Source organism: Jaculus jaculus, chromosome 18 (assembly GCF_020740685.1).
Source record: "Jaculus jaculus isolate mJacJac1 chromosome 18, mJacJac1.mat.Y.cur, whole genome shotgun sequence".
Lineage (NCBI taxonomy): Eukaryota > Metazoa > Chordata > Mammalia > Rodentia > Dipodidae > Jaculus > Jaculus jaculus.
In genome coordinates, this window is record NC_059119.1 from 52,911,566 (window position 1) to 52,923,742 (window position 12,177).

Sequence of the window (12,177 nt, forward strand, 5' to 3'; positions counted from 1 at the left end):
AGAGATGCAGTGATCTTGTGCCCCTCATGTGCAGAAGAAATTAAATTTATACAAAGAATACTTTTTATGACTAACATAATTCCCATGACTGCTGCTTAGGGATAAAAATATCTGCCTTTGCTTTACAAATTCCTATTTAGAGCTGATCTCTGCTTGTGATGGACATAGAATTTACAAACTCCAATATTGTTCCCTCACATTGAACTTGACCCCCATTTCAGGTTTGATTAGGAAATAGTAAGCTGAAAAGGTCAGGTTTTTCTATATTTTTTTTTTCTTCTTAACAAATATACACTGGAAGCTTTTGCCACCTGTTGACTGTCTTAAGCAATCCCACAATGCTATCAAATAAAGGCAGGTGTTTAAGGAAGAGAACCCCATGAATGGATTCAGCCTGCCTTCCACACAGGAGCGTGTTGTTCCCTCAAACTCGAGTTTATATCTTCTTCATCCTCAACACTCACCTCAGGCCCAGCTCTTAAAACTGGACAAGATCTACCATTAGAGCACATGGCAATCTGGAAATGTACTTGCTGATAGTGTTCAACTGAATTCTTTCTAGATAAGTTCCCCAAACTTCTGCCCTCTGTTCACCATTCTATACAGGCCCTTGCATTTAACAAACTTTAAGCAGAAATTTCCAGGGGGTGGGAAAAAAAAGTCAACAAACCCATTTGTTTGTGTTCAATCAAGAAACTGTGAGCAAATTTAGTTGCTGTGTTAATTGCCCTGAGGTGATAAGAAGAATAACGCCTCAGTAGCAAGACAGACTTGCTATGTTATTACTAAGGTAAATGCTTTACCCTCTGAAGTGAGAAGGCAGAATTTCTCCCAAGTAGCCTTTTAGGAATTCACACAATAATGTAGAAAATAATGTTCTCTTCTTTGGCATGTCGGAGCTTAGAGCATGAGTTTGACTCATACTTACAAGTCTGTTCCATATGTTGGCATGATACTTAAGCTTCTACGCCACAAAAACTTTCTAGAATTAATCTGGCACCAATGCAATCCCTGTCTTACCATTTTATGAGTTCCTGGGGAGGTCACTCAGCATTGATCGTTACCTTCTACACGAAAAGCTTTGCTGCTGGAGCGCCATTAGGGCGACTTGGGTAACTATATACAGTGCGTCTTAGTGTAAGCAACTACAGTGATTCTTAAACGTTCTTATCCAGACAGGCACCAAAAGCAGCAACTTGAACATTTATTAAATATGCAAATTATCTAGTACCACCTGAGACCCCCACGCCCACCCCAGCTCAAACCTGTAAATCAGAAATCTTGGGAATAAGCCCACAACTTGGGTTTTAACAAACCTCTTGAAAAGATCCTAACACATGCCAAAGTTTGAAACTATTCATCCACAAAATGCTCTGGGTGGCCAAGAATCACCAGTGTTGCCCACTGCTTACCTGTACGTCCTCCCAGGAAGGAGCTTAAGGGGGAGGTTCCTTCTAAGTTCAATACATTCACATATGTAGGCAGAAATCACCACCACTTAGGTTTAGAATAGAATTTGAAGGAAAATTCTTACAACTAATTTTTTCCAAATATTACTACTGGGCTTCTGCCAAGCTCTCCAATCAGAGCAATTCTGATCAGCTATTCCAGGTCATTTAAAAAGAAAAAGCTTAAGTTAGGCATGGTAGTGCACGCCTTTAATCCCAGCACTTGGGAGGCAGAGGTAGGAGGATCGCCATGAGTTCAAGGCCACCCTGAGACTCCATAGTGAATTCCATGTCAGCCTGGGCTTGAGTGAGACCCTACCTCAAAAAAACAAAAAAAAAATTAAATTAAAAATAAAAAGCAAATGCTAAGCAGTTAAGGCATTTGCTTGCAAAGACAAAGGATCCCCATTCAATTCCCCAGGACCCACGTTAGCCAGATGCACGAGGTGGCACATGCATCTGCAGTTTGTTTGCCGTAGCTGGAGGCCCTGGTGTGCCCATTCTCTCTGTGTGTATCTGTCTCTTTCTCAAATACATAAAATATATTTAAAAATAGAAAATAAATAAATGAATAAAAAGCAAAAGCTCAGGCTGGAGAGATGGCTTAACAGTTAAGGCACTTGCCTATAAAGCCAAAGGATCCAGGTTCAATTCCCCAGGACCCATGTAAACCAGATACAGAAAGTGGCACATGCATCTGGAGTTTGTTTGCAGTGGCTAGAGGCCCTGGCATGCCCATTCTCTCCCTCCCTCCCTCTCTCTCTCAAATAAATTAAAAAATAATAATTTAAAGCAAAAGCTCAACTGCTTTGCCTAACTGTCCCAAGACCTAGAGAAGAGAAGAACCAACTTAAAAATAAATAAACAAACAGGAAGAAAACAGTCCTGGCTACCTGTCTCTTAATGACGACCTCTTAATTTACCAAGGGGTAAAGCACCGTGTCACAGTACTGAGACCCAGTAGGTGACGGCTGCAAAGTAGAAGAGAAGGCGTGTGCTGAGAGCTGAGGGGTGAGACAAAGCAGCTGCTGGGCATGGGTTAGGTTGGGTTTCGGAAGAGGGTTCAGAAGCTGGCAGCACTCACCGGGCTTGCACACAGTTGTCATAGATTCCACTCTGCACGTTCCCTAACTTGTGATGGGGCAAGAATGAGGGGCAGAGTCAACAGGTGACATGGCTTAGGAAACAGAGGCTGAGATCACAGGTGGGTGTGTATGTGTGGATGCACCCTGAAATTTTTGTAAGTATCCATGTTTGGGTACTTAAAGCACCAATATGTATTCCCCCTTGCTTTATTTTGTTGTTGTTGTTGTTGTTGTTTTTTATGAGAGAGAAAGAGAGGAGAGAATTGGCACTGCAGGACCTCTAGCCACTTCAGTCAAACTCCAAAAGCATGCTCCATTTTGTATGCATGTGCCATTTTCTGCACTTACATCACCTTGTGCATCGGGCTTACATGGGTGCTGGGGAACTAAACTTGGGTTCTTAGTGGCTAAAGTGCTTGCCTGTGAAGTCTAAGGCACCTCTCCGGCCCAGCCCCCTGGCCTTTTGATCCAGAAAAGTAATTCGAAGTATACAAGAGAAGACCTAAAATATAAGCTCAATGATGATGTTCTGGAGAAGAACAAAAAAAGCAAAAGATAGATTCTATGTAACTATCACTCCAGGCCTCCCTTAGAAGAAGCCAATCTGTCAGATACTTTGGAAGTGTTTTTGTTTTCTTTTTTTGCTTTGTTTTCTGTGTTTTCTGAAATTAGGATAACCTGTGTAATGTACTGTGTTCGCTTTTCTGAAGCGTGTGTGCCTCCACTGTTACCAATCAAAGCTGCTGAGTGTCTCTTTGCTCTGGCTTGGGGCATTTTTCCATTTGTGCTTTTTTTCTTGCACTTGCCCTATCCCTCTCTCTCACCTGCCCAGCTAAATAAAGCAGAGCCCATCCTCTCTCCGTCTCCACCCCGTGTGTGTCCTCCACTCATGCCTTCTTTTGCTCAAAAATCAAAGCATCAGTGAGCAGCTAATGCTTAGAATCCTTACCAGGAGCAGGCCGTGTGAGAGATCGGAGGAGCCTCCTTGCTACAGAAGGCTCCAGATCACACTGACCGGAACTGACTCAAATCAGTCACTAAGATCCCAAGCCAGGATAGCCTGCCTGACCTGTGTGATTTCACACCTTGGAAGAGGTTACCCAGGTGACATTACAATACAGATCTCCTTGGTCCACAATCCATTCTTTGTATATAATTGGCTCAAGTGTTGGGCATTGAAAATAAGGCTGGATCCAAACTTTCAATCACAGCCTACCAGAGAGTTATGGAATCTAAAGACCCACAAGTATGCGGTACAACAGAAAGGCCTTGACAATGAAAGGTAAAGGATGGTTGTTTTCCATTCCTAAGCAAATTTAATTCCTGTCAGTAACATTCATGGTGATGGTTATATAGATCAGTGGTGCAATTCAACTATATTCCAAAAAAAAAAAAAGCCATAATAATAATTGCTGGCACAACTGTTATCATAATAGGACTTCCCATGAATGTTTGTAGAAAGCAGGAAGCTCATATCAAGGAGGCATCTGTGGCTTTCTACACAAGGGCAAGAGAAGGAACTGGCACATTGCACATACTGTGTGTGTGCAGAAATCACTGCTCAGTCACTGGCCATGTCCCCCCAGGGTGTGGGCAAGAAGAAAGATTTCAGGCAGGAAATAGATCTAGAACCTCTGTCTCACATTAATGGTTACTAGTAGCAATTCTCTCCCACTGAACAAGCTTAGTGTATATCTCTATAGGTAAGAACTCATCCTGAGCCATGCATCACAACAGACAATCCCTCTAAGAAAAGTTGGTAATATTAGCATGCTAGAAACCTCCTGGTCAATGAGGGAGTCATGGATTCTCCACACAGGGCAGCGATATGAAGAATGAACTGCTCATAGGCCATATTCTCAGCGGAAAGATTCCCTCACAGCCTTCAAAGACAGAGTCACAGGGAGGGGATACAAGATTCAAAATTTAGAGAAGATCTTACTCTAGATAAATGTGTGAGCAATCTGACATTCCTCCAAGTGATCCTGAGATCATTCACATGACTAAAGCTATTTTTTTTAAAATACTTTCACTGTTCTCTTGGCTCCCTGAATGGTGGGATGTCAGTAACACATTGGAAAACTTAACCTTTTATGCCCATGAACACAATCTCTAAAACTTGCCATTTTGAGTACACAACACAAACCCAAGGGCATACACATCACATATAATTCATGTTGTGGGGAAATACAATGTATAAAAATCAGAAACTTTCCAGTGTATTCTTTCAGTGTGTTTTAAAGATGACATTTTTGGAGGAATGAAGGTCAACATGCCCTCTTTGCTGACCAACTTGTTAATAGTATGATCGTTAGTGAAACTATAAAAAAATGCTTATGAACAATACACATTCTCTAGAATCAATGAATCGATGCACTTTGAATTAAACTTCCACAGTGAATATATGTGCTCAAGTTATTGTTTTTTAATATATTTGTGCTGTTTTCCTATTACTTTAAAGTAGTAACCCAGTGATCATACTGCCCCCTTGTATGACCAAAAAGTAAAATGGTTTCATTGAAATGTTAAAAGTGGAGGAAATTATTTATAGAGTTTTCTGCCAAAGAAAATTGTTTAATGGTCTGTAAAATGTAACTTCACTTCTTTTGTTATGAATATGAGTGTGAGAAATGCTCACTTTGCCATTCTTTATCTTTGAAAATGAGTCTTTTGTATTTCTAGTAACCAAGGAAAATATGTTTAACCCGGCAATCTATAGAAGTCTTGGTAAGAGAGGAAAAATGATGAAATCAATTGTGTGAGGCTAGATTAGAATTCTAAACTTCAGTTGCAACTTTATCAGGCTTTCTCCTCATCCTTATTCCACACTAAATTATGTTTAGGGGATTTCAGCTGACCCTTTCAAGCTAAACACTCCAGCATCAATGACAGATTCTGTCTAACGTGGAAAGCATTAAACCATTCCCTATCAAGCATCTTGAAAGAACAGAAATTGCCATCTAATTTTCTCCACTGATCATTCTACATGATTCGGAGGTCGAATAATGTTGCACAGATGGTTAACCGACTATATGCAGCAACTTAACCTGTGCAGTTAGCAAGAACTAGCCATTAAAATATATATTGAAAAGTTTTGTAAATACAATTTTTGATGACTATAGTTTTGTTCACACTGCTGTCTTTTAAATAATTAGATTTTATTTGAATTTTTAAAACAATCTGTTATGTTAGATGTTGCTTTGTTAACTCTGTGATTCAATGTACTCTCAGCCATATTCCTGTGGGGAAATATCAGTCCTGTTGACTATTTGGCATGAGCCATACGCTCATAGTTTCTCTAAAGACTCTTAAGTATGAAGATTTAAAAAAATCTAATAAATAAATGAAACAAACACCAAAATGAAATGCTAGTGAAGATATTAGAAGCCTATTGTATAAAATGTATTTTTAAAATCTTAAGATATATGTGGTTTACACTGCCTGTTAATCTAGTCTCTTTGTGAAATAATCACAGCATATTTGTTAAGACTCTGAAACACCAAATATTTGTGATCTTTGTATAGCACCGTTGTTATACTCTGTGATTTCAAACAGTAAACATCTTTGTTGTAATCACGTGAACCCACAGAAGAATAAGCTCCTGCTGTTGTGTAAAAACCAGCTCTCAGAAGTCAGATTCCCTGCAGCTGCTGTGGCATCAATAAACGAGAATTAATTGTGAAAAACTAATTTTTAATGAAGCAAGTTGATGATCACTGTGCATTTTGTTAATGAATGAATGCAGAGAGTTTTATTTTTTAACCAGAAATGCTCTCAGCCAGGAAATACAACCGCTGATTTCCACCAATCATTGCGGTGGTTTCTCTATTCTTGATTGAACTACCAAAAACTGGAAGCTTGGTGCAAAGTATGTCCTAACAAATATATGACAATAAATGACTTTTCCTGCATGCTGCCTGAGATATGTTGTAATTTGAAATGACTTATCAAAAAAATTATATATTTCACAACCCAAAACTGAACCAGCATTATTTCTCACCTGTATAAGTGATGGTATGTTGGTATCAAAAGCAATGTCTGTCATATATGTATGTGATGTTACGTTTGATCTTGTTAAACTGTACTCTGTGAACAGTTTTCATTGCCTGAACTAGTCAATTCTGTACAACCCATTGTCTTAACCATTTTCGTAATCTCACCATATTTCCTAACACTGAAATATAAATGTTTGTAAATTACTCATCTATTTTTTTATCAACCTTTATCTATCTTTAATGTGACTCCATTAACTAACCTGAACACCAAATAATCAAGAATTCCCTGTCACAGGCCTACAGAATATTTTACTTTATGAACAACATTAATTTATTCACTTATTCGACAAATATGTATTAGGCAATTTCTACATAACTTAACAAATATTGCAAGAATTCTTAGACACCAGAGAAAGCCAGTAAGGATTTCTGAACTTTCCCTAAACCATCTTACAAATTCTATGGAGTTAAAAAAAAAAAATTCTTTCATTTCTCTTTTATAACAAAGACAAAAATTGCCAGCAAAAGAGTTGTGAATTAAAACATAGTGTATTTGTCCCAGAAATGCTGATATCACTCACAGCAATATTAAATCTAAATGTCATTTTAAAGACCCAATTTTAGAGGCTAACTCTGACTTTTGAAAGAAACACTTAAAATCCCCCTGCCCATGGAAAATTGCATGTTGTGTCTACTTCTGAACAATTTCCTAATGTTCCATGGGCACATGTTACACGGCTGTAACAGTAGAGCACGGCCTGGATGGGGTCCTTGATGATCAGGAGAATGACTGCTGAAAAGATAAATATCCACTAAAGACCACAGAGAAAGAAAGGGTACAGATCTACCAAGTTCTTTTCTTAATTTTTTAAATTTTATTTTTTTGGGGGGGGTAGAGGTAGGGTCTCACTCTAGCCCAAGCTGACCTGGAATTCACTATGTAGTCTCAGGGTAGCCTCGAACTCATGACAATCCACCTACCTCTGCCTCCCGAGTGCTGGGATTAAAGGTGTGTGCCACCACACCCAGCCTACCATGTTTTCTAAGAGATAAGCTTATTAATGTTACTGCATTTTTTTTCATCATTTATTAGAAACTTTGTTGTTTGATCCCATTGCCCTCCTCCCTGCCCCCACTCCACTGAGGGCCCTCCTCCGTGGGACTGCTGGGTTTCGCCATGGGGTGGGGGGTTATCATTTGTGAGAACAGCAGTCACTCACAGGCGGTGGGTGTGCAGAGAGAACAATGCCTCTGGAGACGCACATCCCCACCTCCCACTTCCATGGCATTCACATTGAAGAAGTACTGAAGGATTGAAGGAGCTATTCTAATGTTTTCTTAAGGTGAGTTTTTACCATGATCAAGATAAGTGAGCCTAAGGTTTATCCAGGTCAGAAGGCAGATGAGCAAAACCCTCCAAATGTCAAGCTCTAACCTCAATGGAAAGTCAATGATTAGAAGCTTGGAACATTCTGGTTTCTCTCACTAATACATTTGAGGTAAGGAGATTAACAAATGATCTATGGTTTGATTTTAGTATCCTAAATTAATTATGGCAGCATTTGAAATCCTACTGAGCATGCTGGGAATGACTGAAAGCTACTGTTTTCCCTAGTACTCATTAACTCACTCACAATCAAGGCTGGCTAATAGGTACAAGTGGGGCTGTCTATATGCCACACTTGCACAAAGAGCAGTGTTCCTCAGCGCTGCTTCATGGATTCACAAATGGAATTCAAACCCCAGCTTCTTTAGTCTACCCAGGTAATCTTATGATGGTCCCTTCACCATTGTGAACCCCAAGTTCCTTATTTGTAAAAGTCATAATTCTAAAAGTGCTTACTAGAGTACTTATTCTTTCTAATGTCTTTATTTACTTACTTCTGCAAGGGTGGGGCAGGGAGAACCAAAGTCTTTCGCAGCTGCAAATGAGTGCCAGATACACATTCTACTTGTTTTTTTTTTTTAATTTATTTAAGAGTGACAGAGAGAATGAGGCAGGCAGAGAGACAGAGAGAGAATCAGTACGCCAGGACCTCCAGCCACTGTAAATGAACTCCAGATGCATGCGCCTACTTGTGCATCTGGCTAACATGGGTCCTGGGGAGTCAAGGCTCGAGTCTTTAGGTTTCACAGGCAAGTGCTTAACTGCTAACCCATCTCTCCAGCCCCACGTTCTACTTTTTGAGTCTTATTTTACATGGGTGCTGGATCATCGCATCTGGCTTGCAGGTTTTACAAGCAAGAGCCTTTAACCACCAATCCAACTCCCTAGCCCCTTATTCTTTAGGGTTTTGATAAGAATTGAATAAAATTATTTAATTTAATTTATTTATTTTACAGAGAGATAGACATGCAGATAGAGAAAATGGGCCCATCAGGGCTTCTAGCCACTGCAAATCAACTCCAGACACATGAGCCACCTTGTGCATTTGGCTTACATGGGTACTGGGGAATCAAGCCTGGGTCCTTAGGCTTTGCAGGCAAGTGACTTAACTGCTAAGCCACCCCTCCAGCTCTAAGATAATTTTTGAAATAGCCTGAGACAGTGTCTGACACGAAGCACTCAAAAAATGTTGGTTAGGGTTCGTAACGCTTCAGTATGTACGACGCTGCTTGTACTAGTAAGGATTGCTCTGAGCCCCCTTTCCTCCGAGCCTAGACCATGGCTTATTTCTTGTTGCTTGATCGAGTTTTATTAAAAAAAAAAAAAAAATCGACTGAGTGTATGTTGCAAGGCTCTCCCTCCCTTAATATCTGATCACATTTATCAATATTTAATGACACTCCCCTTCCTTCAGCAAGATCCTGTTAATTTGATCTATTAAAGAATCAGCCTAGGTTTGAAATTTGTCCTTACAATGTTCTATTCACTGCCCATCGCCATGTAATCACCTTCCTTCACTCAGGTAACCTCATATACTGCCCAGTATCACGGCAGTCTTCTTTACTGCCTTTACCAACTAGACGAGTACTTTTTAAAAATACCAATACATCCTTTATTTTGATAAATGAAAAGATAAAATAAGCTAATCTCTACCCGTCTCCTTAAGTGCTAGATTTAACCAAAATTTACTGTGCACTTGGTAACGGCCAGGCAGCCTATCAAACATTTCATTTGGACTATATTCTGAATCATGCTCACAAAAACCTTCTGAGAGGAGTATAATTTCCCCACCTTTTACATGAACTCTTGGGCTTAGCGAAGTTAAGGACTTGCCAAAACTGCCATCACACCTTTAATCCCAGCACTCGGGAGGCAGAGGGAGGAGGATCACCATGAGTTCGAGGCCACCCTGAGACCACATAGTAAATTCCAGGTCAGCCTGGGCCAGAGTGAGCCTATCTCAAAAACTCAAAAATGACATCACTTTTAAGTGGCAAACTAGAGTTTAAATTCAAATCTATTTGACTCCAAAGCTTATTTTTATCATTGCTATGTCATTCTGACCTTTGAAATCAAAACTGAAAGTAGCTATTTGTTTACAGTAAACTCCTAAGCTGACATAAAATGATAAAATAACCAAAACAACAAAAAAAGGCTAATATATAGGAGCTATGTAATTGATATGTATGGGTATCAGGTCAGTCAAAAAAAATTCCATCCATCCAGACTTGAAAAATTTAAATATGTATAAAATGTATAAACATGTATATATATATATATAAACATGCATATTTATGCATACATACATATGCACACATACATATTCATACATTTTATATATATATATATATTCTCCATGCCAACAATCAGCAGATATCATCATATCATTCTGTATCTTGACATTTGTGAAGACTTTATTTAATAATACCCAGATAAAAGGAACTCACACTAAAATCTGTATGTGTCATTAAAGTCACCCTGGAAATGCCTCATCCAAAGTCACCCTCAGTATTTTCAGAATACCACGGAGAAAGGACATGCTTATTCCTTGCTGCTTTTGCCTGGCTTAGCTGTAGTCATCTCGTTTGGGAACAAAAACCTAATTTCATTCCCAAATTTACAATAAAATCCTTTATTTTTGTAATGTTTTTCTGAGAGAGAGAGAGAAAATTGGCATGCCAGGGACTCTGGCCACTGCAATGGAACCCCAGATGCATTCACTGCCTTATGTCCCTTGTGCAACCTTGCAAGCTTGGGTCACCATGTGCATCTGACTTATGTGGGACCTGGAGAGTCAACCATGGGTCCTTTGGCTTTGCAGGCAAGTGCCTTAACCCCTAAGCCATTCCTCCAGCCTTTAATCCTTCATTCTGATGAATCAAGTTATAAAATTATCCAGAGGAACAGCAATGAAAAGGACATTGATAATGGAAGAAAATTCATGAATAAGCATAATGATAAGTGTACAGTTAAGCCTTCTCTTTACAAGTAAATGTTCTGTTCTATAATTCCCCATAATAGTGGTGATGTTATTGCACTGTTTCCACTATCTGTGAAGAACTATAACCAGTCTCTAAGGTACAGGAGAGACAATATGATGGAAATCAGAAAGTTACCAATAAGCTTTTGATTTTCTTTTCATTTGGAACCCAGTAACTGAATATATTTAAATGTAGGCACCCAAGGCAATGAAACATTACCTGCTATTCATGTAACGCCAAACATGGCTCTTTAAAGGATCTTGTCACACAGGAGCAGCTATTCTGTGCAGGATGAAACCACCCCATCTTAAAGAATAATGCTGGACACATTGCAAACATACAGTTATGAAAGTCCATGTTTAGCGATGATTTGGCACCTTAGCCACATCCTTTTTAAAGATCTTTGTCTCCATAGTTTAGATAACGGCTCAAACTAGAATTTAATACTATATGTTCAGAGGTTCCAAGATGATCAATCACTCTTTAAAGTCCTAAAGAGTCCTAGGAATGTCCTGTTTATTAGCTTCCATGACTGGTTACCTGATACTGCAGAGAATTTTTTTTATTTCCATTTAATGGCAATGAAAACTTATGAAATAGACCATATGCCAAGAAAGACTTCTTTCTGAGCCCCCTTTCATTCTATATGTTATTTAAAACAAGGTACAGTGGGATGAACCTATCAACATCAGCTAGAAAACACACAGCAAAGGCCAAGCTGCCACGTCTGACAGTTTCGAAGGTTTTACTTTGTAAGTAAAATGATATGAACAACCTCCTTTGGTTACCATGAGAACAAAAGGACACATAACCAAGCGAGTTTCCTAGATGAAAAAAAAAAAAAAAAAAAAACCCATGAGGCCATCTGTTTTAAAATTCTAGCCAACAAATTCCAAGCATATGTAAGTCCCAGTTCCAAAGAGGCCAAGAATTAAAGACACAAATAAAAAGAAAAAAAAAAAGTCTTCTCACTAGTTTAATCCAACACCACTCGTGTTTGGGGACAGTGTAATAAGAAAATAGGCAAAATTTTTGGTTTTTTTTTTTCTATTACTGATTGCTGCAATCAGGTTTGCATTGCTGGCGGGAAACACTTGACCAAGAGCAGCTTTTTTTTGGGCGGGGCGGGGGGGGCAGTATATTTTGGCTTATAGACTCGAAGGGAAGCTCCATGATGGCAGGGAAAATGAAAACAATGGCATGAGCAAAGGGTGGACATCATCTCCTGGCCAACATCAGATGGACAACATCAACAGGACAGTGTGACAAACACTGGCAAAA